Genomic DNA, 13,462 nt, shown 5'->3' on the forward strand with positions numbered 1-13,462 from the left:
TTCGTTCGAATAGTCGAACCTCGGTGCCTATTCGATTTGAATTCTTGAAAGTCGAATATTTCACTACTCGCTCATCTCTATTATTTACCTTTTGCCAACACTGCTTTGTTCCATCTGGAAAGTATATACAATAAATTGCCAGGTACTGATTGTAAGAAAGGGTTTAGCTTTCAGATGATGTTTATATGGCATTATTATAGTCTTACAAGTAAACGTGACACCAAATATAGAGGTATCAATTCTAAGATTGTTATTATTCTGTCCATAGGAGCATGTGGCAATGCTAAATGTATAGAAGTCACTATATTATACCTGAGGCAGTGTGCTGCATCATGATGCTCTGAGGTTGTGAACTGCTGGGCTCAAATGTTGATGCTTCGTACTTCACAACCATAATATACTGACCACATGCTATATAACAGATTGATGGGTAAGTGTTTATAATGCACAAGTCGTATGGTTACAGTTGAGCATTATCATTTGTAGCTTGTGTCATCTGTAACATATAGCTGATAGCCTGATGGAATGGCTAGAGTAGAAAATAACTTCACTCTTAACCATTAAAACCCTGAGATTCCTCCTCTGTTCATCCACTGAGAACCCCACAATGCAATTGTTGGGTGCTGATTGATGTTCATGGCAGCTTGTGGATTATTAACCCCTTAACGACAAAGGGCGTATAGGTACGCCCTATTGCCGGTAAGGGCGTTCAGAGTGGGGGCGCACGGCGACCCCGCTCTGAACCGCGGCGATCCCGGGTGCCGCTTGTAGCCCGGGACCGTAGGTATTAGCGGGCACGGTCCAATCGCCGTGCCCGCTAATACAGTAATCAGATACAGCTGTCAAACATGACAGCTGCATCCGATTACCGGATCCAGCGTCTTCCTGGTGTCTAGTGGCGGAGATCGCTCCTCCGGGATGTTATCCCGGAGGAGCGATCTCCATTTCTGAAGCCGGCCGGGGACCGCTCAAAGATGGCGCCGTCCCCAACTCGGCACTCGTTTACTTCCGGCTGCAGCAGCCGGAAGTAAACAAGTGCCTATCTCATGGATCTCTGCAGCATATCTATGCTGCAGAGATCTCAATGAGAGATCAAAGTGTATATACTAGAAGTCCCCTAGGGGGGCTTCTAGTATATGTGTAAAAAAAAAAATATAGTGTTGTTGTCAATAAAAAGCCCCCTCCCCTAATAAAAGTCTGAATCACCCCCCTTTTCCCAGGTTATAAATAAAAGTAAACAAATAAATAAATAAATAAACAAACATGTTTGCTATCGCCGCGTGCGTAATCGCCCAAAATATTAATTAATCACATTCCTGATCTCGTACGGTGAACGGCGTAAGCGCAAAAAAATCCCAAAGTGCAAAATTGCGCATTTTTGGCCGCATCAAATCCAGAAAAATTGTAATAAAAAGCAATCAAAAACTTGTATATGCGCAATCAAGGTACCGATAGAAAGAACACATCATGGCACAAAAAATGTCACCTGACATAGCCCCATAGACCAAAGGATAAAAGCGCTATAAGCCTGGGAATGGAGCGGTTTAAGTGACGTATATTTGTTGACAATGGTTTGAATTTTTTACAGGCCATCCGATACAATATAAGTTGTACATGTTATATATCGTTTTAATCATAACATCTTGAGGAACATGCATAACAAGTCAGTTTTACTCCAGGGCATATGGCGTAAAAACACATTTCCCCCAAATAAACAAAATGCGTTTTTTTTTTTTCAATTTCACCACACTTTGAATTTTTTTCTGGTTTCGCAGTGCACTTTATGCAAAAATTCAGCCTGTCATTGCAAAGTACAATTAGTGACGCAAAAATTAAGGGCTCATGTGGGTTTCTAGGTGGAAAAATGCAAGTGCTATGGCCTTTGATGCACAATGAGGAAAAAACGAAAACGCAAAAATCGAAATTGGCTCTGTCCTTAAGGGGTTAAAAGCAGGACATGGCCTTTTTTGAAGACAGTACCTGCTGATAAACTGGGAACAACCAATTTTCAGTTTCTTTGAATCAAGGGATATTACATAGGGCGATCTCTGGGAGCAAGCGAGTGCCGACTTGTCAGGTCAGTACTTACTTGTTCCTTGTTACCCATTCACTGCCAGGGCTATTACATAAGCTGACAGCGAGGGAATAAGTGCGAGGGGGGAGGACGTTTTGGGGGGTCCCTGTATGATCTATACATGGAGCGACAGAAACACATCATTGCTCTTTGAAATACACTCTTTGAAATACAACAATCAGCCAACATCATTTATGTCGGCTGATCATTGCCTTTTATTACTCAAAGCAATATGGCCGATAATCACTTTGTGTATTAGGGCCTTTATTGTGCCCAGTTTTACTATTAGATAGACAAGCCAAGGTACAACATGATGCAATCATGGTCCATATCTAGTATAGGCAAATGGCACAGGTTCTAATAATGGAATTATTCAATATATCCTGGGCTGTCTGCCCATTGGGTCTCAATTTTATCCCACAAAGGGGTCTATTAACCCCTTAAGGACCGGGCCTGAAATGGCCTTAAGGACCGGAGCAAATTTTATGAATTTGAAAAAATTGAAAAATTGTGAAAAAATGCATTTTTCCAACTTTAAAACTTTTCTGCTTATACAGAAAATGGTTATGCCACATAAATTATATATTAAATAGCATTAGCAACATGTCTACTTTATGTTGGCAGCATTTATTAAACTATATTTCATTTTTTTTAAACAATAGAAAGCTTAAAACATTAGCAGCAAATTTCCATATTTTCAGTAAAATTTCAAAATCAGATATTTTTAGGGACCTGTTCAGGTTTAAAGTGGATTTGAGGGAAATGTATGTTAGAAAGCCCCACAAAGCACCCCATTTCAGAAACTGCACCCCCAAACTCTTCAAAAGCACATCCAGAAAGTTATTTAACCCTTTATGGGAGTCAGAGAAATAAAAGCTAATTGTGTAAGAAATTTGAAAATGTTAATTTTCTGTGCAGTAATGTTATTGCAATATTTTTCATAATTATAAACTTATTACCAGAGAAATGCACCCCAATATTGATTGCCCCGTTTCTGCATTTTATAAAAAATACCCCATATGTGGCCCTATTGCGCTATTTGACGCAACCACAAGCCTAAGAGACCCTAAGAGACTTGGGGGGGCCCGCCGGCCGCCGCCCCCCGTCCGCTACGCTAGGGGGGCCCGCACAGCCCCCCTTGCCACCTGTTTTTGAGCATCCCGAGAAGCTGTGGCTGCGCAGCTTCTCGGGATGCACTGAGCGATTTGATGTTCCGCCCGCAGATTGAGCGAGCGGAACATTAAAGCGATCGGAATACAGGAGCAGGACCTGGCAGCGTCCTACTCCTGTATTCTCTCCCATAGGCTGCCGGCACTTCATACCAGCAGCCTATGGGAGGCCGGGCCGTGACCTCTCCGGCAGGTGTGATGATGTGACGTCATCACGCCTGCCAGAAGTCCCGTCCCTGCGGCTCGCAAGATGGAGCCCGAAGAGGAGGAAGAGCTGCTGCCTGCACAGCGCGGATTAGGTGAATAGGATGTTTGTTTTTTTAGGGGCACTTCTGGGGGAATTATAAGCTCATGGGGGGCACCTCTGGGGGCATTATTAGTATATGGGGCACCTCTGGGGGCATTATTAGTGTATGGGGGCACCTCTGGGGGCATTATTAGTATATGGTGGCACCTCTGGGGGCATTATTAGTGTATGGGGGCACCTCTGGGGGCATTATTAGCTCATGGGGCACCTCTGGGGGCATTATTAGTATATGGGGGTACCTCTGGGGGAATTATTAGTTCATGGGGGCACCTCTGGGGGCATTATTAGTATATGGGGGCACCTCTGGGGGCATTATTAGCTCATGGGGGCATTATTAGTATATGGGGGCACCTCTGGGGGCATTATTATTTCATGGGGGCACCTCTGGGGGCAATATTAACTCATGGGGGCATCTCTGGGGGCATTATTAGTGTATGGAGGTACCTCTAGGGGCATTATTAGTTCATGGGGGCCACCTCTGGGGGCATTATTAGTTCATGGGGGCACCTCTGGGGGCATTATTAGCTCATGGGGGTACCTCTGGGGGCATTATTAGTTCATGGGGGCCACCTCTAGGGGCATTATTAGCTCATGGGGGCACAGCAGGGAATCCTACATACAGGGGGCACAGCAGGGGATCCTACATACAGGGGGCATCCCACATTCCTACTCGCTTTACTGCACATTACACCAAACAGCGCAGTTACTATGAGAGCCGACAGGGGGGAGAAAGGAAAGGAAGCTGCTAGAAATGTGCGGAGCCTAAATTGTTTGTCTCGCAGGTTCTGAAAAGATGAAACATATCTGGAAGGAATCATCATGGAGGTCTGGGCCGGATGGAGAGGAAAAGGGAAAGTGACGCCTCAGATCAAAGAAGACGTCACCTGTGAGTCACTGTATGACACTTTTCTTATTTTGTAGAACATCATTTAGTAGGGGCGCCCCAAGGTGACAGCTACTACATTATCTGTACTCAGATATCACTGTGTTATCTGTGGTGTTACATAGGACTGCAGGTGACTACTACATTATCTGTACTCAGAGATATCACTGTGTTATCTGTGGTGTTACATAGGACTGCAGGTGACATCTACATTATCTGTACTCAGAGGGATATCACTGTGTTATCTGTGCTGTTACATAGGACTGCAGGTGAAATCTACTACATTATCTGTACTCAGAGATACCACTGTGTTATGTGGTGTTACATAGGACTGCAGGTGATATCAGGTGATTTCTCCAGGTTGCAGAAGTTCAAACTTCATCATGCCCTGGTGTGCTGGTGTCTGTATACATGTGTGCTGGTGTCTGTATGTGTGTATACATGTGTGCTGGTGTCTGTATACATGTGTGCTGGTGTCTGTATACATGTGTGCTGGTGTCTGTGTGTGAGATCAATTCTAGAGAAATGGCTCATATATCCCATTTTCCCCAGTGGCTTAAAATGTAACCTCGGTTATACAGTTATAAAATTGTAGAACCTAAATGTGAACAAGGTGCAATTCAAATAGACACTTACTTGTATAGCTGTCTCTTGTGCTCTGTATGCAGTGCATTATATTCACCCTTGCAACGTACAATTTATAGCGTGTCTACAAGCCCAGCGGGGCTCATTATGATGGAGACTAAAACTTATACAAGAGTGGGGTAGGGGTTCCCCTGTATTCAGAATGCTGTTGAGTGCTAGGCAATGCCCCGTCTGGGATTATTGAATTTCGAGGGTCTATGCAGAGCAGGATAAAGACACCTCTGCTGCACAAACAGGATCTCCTAGAGCTAAACTAGTCTGCCTGGGGGGGGATTTGTATATGCTCACTAACATGGAACAGCCTCATTATATTAGCCTTATCAACATATTCTATGTTAGTGAGCATACTGGGGGGGGGATATTGGTGAACATATACAAATCAAACAGCCCCCCAGACCCTCGAAATTCAATAACCCCAAACAGGGCATTGCCTAGTACTCAACAGCATTCTGAATACAGGGGAACCCCTACCCCGCTCTTGTATAAGTTTTAGTCTCCATCATAATGAGCCCCGCTGGGCTTGTAGACACGCTATAAATTGTACGTTGCAGGGGTGAATATAATGCACTGCATACAGAGCACAAGAGACAGCTATACAAGTAAGTGTCTGTATGGTGACATTTAAATTGCACCTTGTTCACATTTAGTTTCTACAATTTTATAACTGTATAACAGAGGTTACATTTTAAGCCACTGGGAAAAATGGGGTATATGAGCCAGTTCTCTATAATTGATCTGAACCAAATTATACCTCCCAGCAAGGCGTGGGTCGAACACACAATTTTTTTTTTTTTTATTAATGTGGGGGGCCCAGACACTTTGGTTGTATGGGGCCCCAAAATTCCTGATGGCGGCCCTGCTCAGATATAAAGGAGCGCCTAGTGAATTTCAATGGCTCTGTTGTTATATTTGGTCATTTCTGACCCTCGTAATCCATTTCAGCCAAATCCAGCCTCAAAAAAACAAATGGCGCACCTTCCCTTTGGAGGCTTACCCTGCACCTGCATGGCGCTTTATGTCCACATGTGGGGTATTTCCGTACTCAGGGGAAATTGTTCTACACATTGTGTTTTTTTTTTTATCTTTTAGCCCCTTGTGAAAATGAAAAAATCAAGACAAGATCAATGATTCAGAGTAAAAATTAAAAAAAATTTACACTAAATGTTGGTCTAGCCTTGATTTTTTTTCCATTTCCACAAGGGGTCAAAAAAGAAAATAAAAGCAAAACGTGTAGGGTAATTTCCCCTGAGTACGAAAATACCCCACATGTGGACATAATGTGCCATATGGGCACAGGGCAAGCCACCAAAGGGACAGAGCACCATTTAGAGGCTGGAATGGAGGATGGAGGCCATGTCGCAATTACAAAGCTCCTGTGCTGCCAGGACAGTAGAAACCCCCCACAAGTGACCCCATTCTAGAAACTACACCCCATAAGGAATCTAACAAGGGGTGCAGTGAGCATATGGACCCCACTGGTAACAGGCACATATGTAGAACATGTGCCGTGAAAATAAAAAATACCATTTTTTTTCATTTTCACGTCCCAAATGTGGCCGTCACCAGGGGGCCATATACCCGTTGCCCCCTTGTTAGATTCCTTATGGGGTGTAGTTTCCAGAATGGGGTCAATTGTTGGGGGTTTCTACTGTCCTGGCCGCACAGAGGCTTTGTAATTGCATCATGGCAAGTCTCTAATGGAAATGGCGGCCATACCTATTTAGCTGGGGAAAAGGGGCAATTCTAATTTATTTGGGGGTATTAGGCCAATTATTATTTTATAAGGTTGAAAATGACAGGAGTCCATCAAATTAAACCTGTGTTGATCTAGAGCAAGGCAAAAAACACCCTTGTAAGGCAGGCGACAGTAGCCTCATCACAGGGGAAAAATTTGTTCCCGACTCCATAATGGCAATCAGAATAGTCCCTGGATCAACGTGACCCCTGAAATAGGAATAAGGGACAGAATTTAGATAATGTAGAACTCCAATGACGTGTTGTACGCCTTGAAGCGATCCAGTATGCAGAGGCCGGGGTGATCAGGACAGGCGTCACACTGGAAAATGACATCCTTCCTGATCCCCCTGTTTCGCCACAGTCTGCACTTCTTCTGGGGTCTCCTGTTTTCCAGTGTGGGGGACGTCACCTGGAAAATGTTGTCCTAATGCAATATGGGTCCTTCATATCCAGAAGCGCTGGGTCCACTCCATGGCTGCTAAATTTTAGGGCTTTATTACTGCTTCTGATATTTTCGGATCGTGCCGCAAGCTACAGTAGCTCGGGCAGTGACGGACCGGAAGAGAGGGTGCTGGTATAAAAGTTATCCCCGTACAGGCGGTAACCTTTATCCAGCAGTGGGAAGATCAGTTCCCAAACGATCTTCCCACTAACTCCGAGGATGGGGGGGGAGGGCATCTGGGGGCTGGATTCGGGTGCCCCTTCCTTCATACACTCTAAGATTACGTGCACACTGTGGAATGGCGAAGGATAACCCTTTGTGCATTCTGCAGCTGGCACCCACCAGCGGACTGATGCGGGTGCACGTCTCCACTCGTGTCACACTCCATTCTATGCACGGGCGGATTCCGCTCTCCGTCGAACGTATTCATTCTTTGGATGGACGATGGAATCCGCCCGTGCATAGAATGGAGTCTATGACACGGACCGAGACGCGCACCTGCATCAGTCCGCCGGTGGGTGCCAGCTGCGGAATGCACGAAGGGTTATCCTTCACCATTCCGCAGTGTGCACGTACCCTAAATCTTTAAGTGTACCCTGAGGTACTCTCACAGATTTTGTAGAATTTCCACCATACCGTCATCTCTTATTGGGACGGTACTGGCGGAAAAGATGTGTCTGGGGGGCAGCATACGCTACGCTACCCCCAGATACGTCATTGGAGGATGAGGATGAGGATGAATGGAGGAACGAGGATCCCCCCCATTCATCCTCACTGGCTGTTTCGGTGTCGGAGGCAATAATAACGTATGCGTCCGATACCGAAAACACGCCCGGGGCCACTTTTATATAGGGATTGGTATATGGGGTATGTAGTGGTGTAGTGTCAAACTTTATTCAATGTAGTGTAGTGTGGTGTAATGTAGTGTTCTTTACGTGTTTTTCTACAGTAAGTATATAAAAAAAAAAAACCTACGCCAAAAATGATGTTGCTGATAAATGCTGCACTTATGTGCGGCACTTATCAGTAGACCGTGGCAGTAGGATATAGAAAAAAAAACACCCTACGCCAAAAAAGAGGAGTTGCTGATTAGTAGCGCACTTTCATACAATGCTGATCAACACTCAGCGGCGATAGGGTGCGGAAAATAGAAAAAAAAATTTTGAAAAAAAAAAAAAACTTTTACTACATTCTGAACATCCCTATAGTGGCTTATACGTGTATTACACTTATCAGCCGCTAGAGGGCAGCAGAGTGCAAGATCCGAAAGAAGACGACGCTGGAGCCGAAGAAAGACGATCGGGACGTCACGGAAGAAGCCGAAGACCCGACAAGAAGAAGAGGACGCGGGAACCCGGAAGACGCCAATCAGGACCCCGGGACAGGTGAGTAATGTACAAACACCTGCTCTGGACCCCTCAGCTACCTAGCTGAGGGGTCCAGAGCACGTATTTATTACTTGTGGGGACTGTGATTGTGACTGTGATTGTGACTGTGACTGTGACGTTCACGGCGATCGGGCCGGTGGTAACGTGACCACCATTACTTCTTACAGTAATGGCAGTCGGTGCCGTCCTCGGACAGCACCGACCGCCATTTTTTCCGGGTCATCGGGTCACCGATGGCCCGGAAAGGTTCCGATCGCCGCTATGGGCTAATCAGCCAATAGCGGCGATCGTCGGCATGGGGGGTTAACAACCCCCCATGCCGACAGGGAGAGATAGCCTGCTATGTATTATAGCAGGCTATCTCCCCCGATCGGGACCCGGCCGGCCGCGGCGCCCTCTTAAAGGACCCGCGTACCGGTATGTCATGGGTCCTTAAGTGACAGTGATTCATGACGTACCGGTGTGAAGGTATATAATAATGTACGTCATGGGTCCTTAAGTGGTTAAAGGAGTCCTTGTAAAGAGGCTGTTGCCTATAATTGATTAGGGCCTAACCAAATGTCTGACCATATTTCCTGTTGTTCCAGCATGCTTATAACTGTCCTAACAACTGTTCATGTATTACTAGTACACAGGCTTATATAATGGCATATAGTTACATGTCAGTATTAGAGATGAGCGAAGCAGCCGGAAATTTGTTTTGCGAGCCAAAGCAAATTTTGGGTCAAATTATTTAATATTTCATTTAATGAATTTCAATAAAAAAGCCAAAACTGTAGTAGCTACGGCACTGCGACAATTACAGAAGGGCAAATTTGTTAAAGCTTGTTATTGTAAAAGTGTTAAAAGTGTTAAAAATTGGAAAATCACAAATTTAAGAAGTCAATCAGCCAGTCAATTATCCAATCTAATGAAAGACAACTTGTATGATACAGTAGGAGTGGAGTGCAAGCACTGACTATGTAAGGTACACGCTCCATTCACTGATCCCAGTAAATTGGTATAACTAAATAGGAGTTTACAGTGCCCAGTGAGTGAATAATATGGGCTCTGTCTTCACTGGTCCCAGTTACTTGGCAAACTTGACACTTGGTTTGCAGCTACAACAAAAAATCACCCACAATCAGCCCTCCTATCCTATGCTCTCCTCTCTGCCTCTAAATCGCTCTGTTAGTCTCTCCCTGTTCTGCTCTAAATGCCTGCTGCCATCCTGCTCTCTCCTCCACATACAGCTGACTGTCCTCCTCCGTTATCGAACCGCCTTATTTAAAGGGGGAGGGGCCTGCAACTGGGCGCTAGGGATTATGGTTAATCCCATTCTGCTGCCTAGTGATGCTCAAGACAACATGTGCGGCCGCCATTTTCTTTTATCCCTTTGAAAATTTCCTTAACGCTTTGCAGAACGAAGGCAAGTGACGGCCCAATTTGCAGCTCATCCTATATCATAAATGCTGAAAAATTGACTAAAAAAAGCACTTTGGAGTTCCATTCATATTAAGTATTGGGTTTAGTAGATAGGCAATTGTTTGTCGGTTGAGTACCATTATCTAATTACCAGATCAAAGTACCATTTGAAACTGATTTTTTTATATGGTTACCTGAAAAGTTTCATAGAAATATAAAGACATCATTTTACCCTGTACTTGTTGCAAGGAGCATCAAACAATAACATTGAAAAGTGCAGCAGACAATAATGCTATCCTAGTTAGGATGAAGGTAATGATATATTGATGCTAAAAGCTATTATGAGCTGGTAAAAATAATAGCATACCATACCAACAATAGGATTATCATCAACTCTGAGCAATAGCATTTTATGTATTATATGTTTATTGTTGTTTGCTTGGCCCATTGTATTCTGTATGATTTGTAGATTGCTAAACAATGCATGAAATAGGTAAGGTAGAGTGGTAAACCAGCCATTGCCTGAAATGATCTAATCGGCTGACATGATATTTGTACAAAACAGTCTAAGTGAAATGACATTGAAATAAACTCTTTATTGAAGACTGTGGCGTGTTCTTTTCTGTAATAAATATTCCCGATGTCACGCTCTGAATGACATATGATACAAATTATGAACATAATGACATTCAAAAGTATCACAAGTGTCTAGTAAGTACATATGCATAGTTTCTTCATATTCTGATGATGTACAGTGTGAGATTGCCAGCCTTTCACAACAATATAATTATCTGACACTGTCACATGTTATACTGTATATAATATGTTTCTGTTGCGGTTTAGTAATTTTTATGTAAAAAATGAAGAGCTGCCACACAGCATTTATTATTGATACAGAGGAGTGACCCCTCCAGTGTGTTTTATTCTAAAATATACAGCACACTGAGGGGACCCTGCTTTGTATCAATAGCGTTGTGTGGCAGCACTGGGCAGCACTGGCAGCAGTCTCTCCTTACTGTTACTACTCAGTGTAAAATGCTGTATAAACCCAAAATGTACTATTTATTTTAATGAAGCTATTAAAAAAAAAAGTTACATAACTTTATGAAAGCAAAGTATTTGAAAAAAAAAATGGGGAGAGGGGGAAGAAAAATATTACTGTCTAGATTACCCCCTTTAACCCCTTCAAGTCAGCCATACAGCTATATGAGTTGGCTGGCATTAAGGGGGGAATAGAGTGGGGAAAAGTGGACTGGAGGAGTTGAAACCACTTCACACACAGTGGGGGTCAGCTGCTATGGGCAGCAGACAACTGCTACTAACAACTAACTAACTGGTGCTAACGACACCAGTAGCAGTCACTTAACTCTTCAGTGCTGTTATCGTGGCATTGAAATGCCTAAATGAAAGGGGCAACACACCGTGATTGCATCAGAAGGAAATGTATAAAATGTATTGTTAGGTGTAGTGCTAAGCAGTGAGAACGGGTGCTTGGAAACCTATTCCAATGCCAAATTTAAAATTGATGTATATGAGAAAAGTCGTTCACAGTGCTATCATCTTTCAAAAATAAGTGGAGGTACACTTTAAAATGTTCACTCGGAGGGCCATAAAGTGCACCTCCACTTATTTAAAATGAAAGTTTTTCCATCTGTTTTTTCATCCTTTTTTCTTTTGTAAAACAGATTAAAAAGACGGATAAAAAAAGTAGTGTGAACCCAGCCTTAGTGTTATCTAAACCATACATTATCCTCCATTATTTATTTACAATGCACATTTATTTCACTTGCTAGGGAAAATCCAAAACTCTAAAGGGTTTCATAGGGCAAAAAAAGAAGTTGCACACGGTTGATGACCCAAATCAGTCAATTATTGTATCTTCAATGTGCTTTATTAAAAAAAAAATTAAAAAAAAAAAAAAAAAAAAGTATTAGAGACATTTTGCATTTGTCTAGTGTGGATGCTTTATGGTGGATCTGAGGAATAGTTATTTTGTGCCATATTTTTAATCATCCTTTTTAAACATAGTTCTTATTAATAATGAAAACATAATTATTCATGTTGCCTATGTATGCTTGAAATTCAGAAACCATTTCTTCTCCTCAAATTAATTAAAGTTAATCAGAAAACATTGACTGCTTCATTACAGAAATAGGAATGTGACAGTGGATTAATGATAGGTGAACTTTGGCTTCAATGAATTAGCTTAAATTTAGTCTAAGTGCTACTGAACAAGCATCATAAGAACGACTAAGCACAAGTACACAATTCTATTAATATGATAGATCTTGGTTGAATTCCCTTAGTTACATTCATAATTAACTATGTGATTTTTTTTTATGTATCTTTTTTTTACTTACCATTTTATTCAATAATATAGAAGAGGAATCTAAAAAAACAACTGAGCTGTGTATAATTCCCACTCAATGTACTGAAATACTAATATTTATGAACTATATGAATAATTTAGCTGATTGAAATTAGAGTTTTTTTTACCAATACAGAAATTCATGGCATATTTCTAGGATATGCCTTCACTTTCTGATCAGTGGACGAGCACAGATAGCGGAACTAATGAACATTTTACACCATAAATGTTCGTGGTTTCCCTCTGCAAACATAAGATGGGTTCACACTATGGTATCCACGCAGAGAAGTTCCAGTGGATTCTTTCGCTTGTACCCACTCGCTGCGGCGCACATCTCCACCCGTTCCATAGACACCATTCTATAGTCGGGCTGATTTCGCCATCCAGCGAAAGTATTGACATGTCAGTTCTCTCAGTGGATGGTGAAATTGGGCCGGCCATAGAATGGTGTCTATGGCACAGGCCGAGATGCACACCGTTGCCAGCGGGTATGAGCAATGTGGTCTGCCAGAATTTATCCACACGGATTATGTAGTGTGAACCCACCCATATAATGTGAACTGTGACTAGATTTAGCACTTTAAGTTAAGTGCACACCATGTTTTTGCACTCGGTCACCTTTACTCTTTTTAGGAGAAAATGAGAACTAAAAAGAAATATATATATATATACCATCTCAATAAAGTTGACAGAACCATAAAAACTACAAATTTAGTATACAGTACAGTTGAATATACAGTAAAAGCTCTTCAAAAGACAACAATTTTGAGAAGACCACCTCTTGATTCAAATCAGAAGGAATGGTTTAAAGATGTTTTGTATCCTACTATCTACTGAGCCATGTAGCATTTCTGCTTTTTCTATACTGTCTAAAAAAAAAAGTATCCAAACCTGCTAAACTTACTGTAAAATTGTGCAACATATTGTAAAAGTTGGTGTTTTGTTTCCTTCTTATAAGCCTTATGCCAATTTTCCTAACTGGCTACAAAAGGAAGAGGGGTGCTATGCATGCAAGTAAAAAGATGAGGCTTCGGAATTAGTGTGG

The 13,462-nt window shown here is 42.5% G+C and overlaps 1 protein-coding gene across 1 annotated transcript in view; it reads left to right on the forward strand.

Moving 5' to 3' along the window:
- Positions 1–13,462, forward strand: part of GRID2 (glutamate ionotropic receptor delta type subunit 2) — a 797,500-nt gene that overhangs the window by 65,309 nt on the left and 718,729 nt on the right. The window lies entirely within an intron of this gene.

This window comes from Dendropsophus ebraccatus, chromosome 7, assembly GCF_027789765.1.
Source record: "Dendropsophus ebraccatus isolate aDenEbr1 chromosome 7, aDenEbr1.pat, whole genome shotgun sequence".
NCBI lineage: Eukaryota > Metazoa > Chordata > Amphibia > Anura > Hylidae > Dendropsophus > Dendropsophus ebraccatus.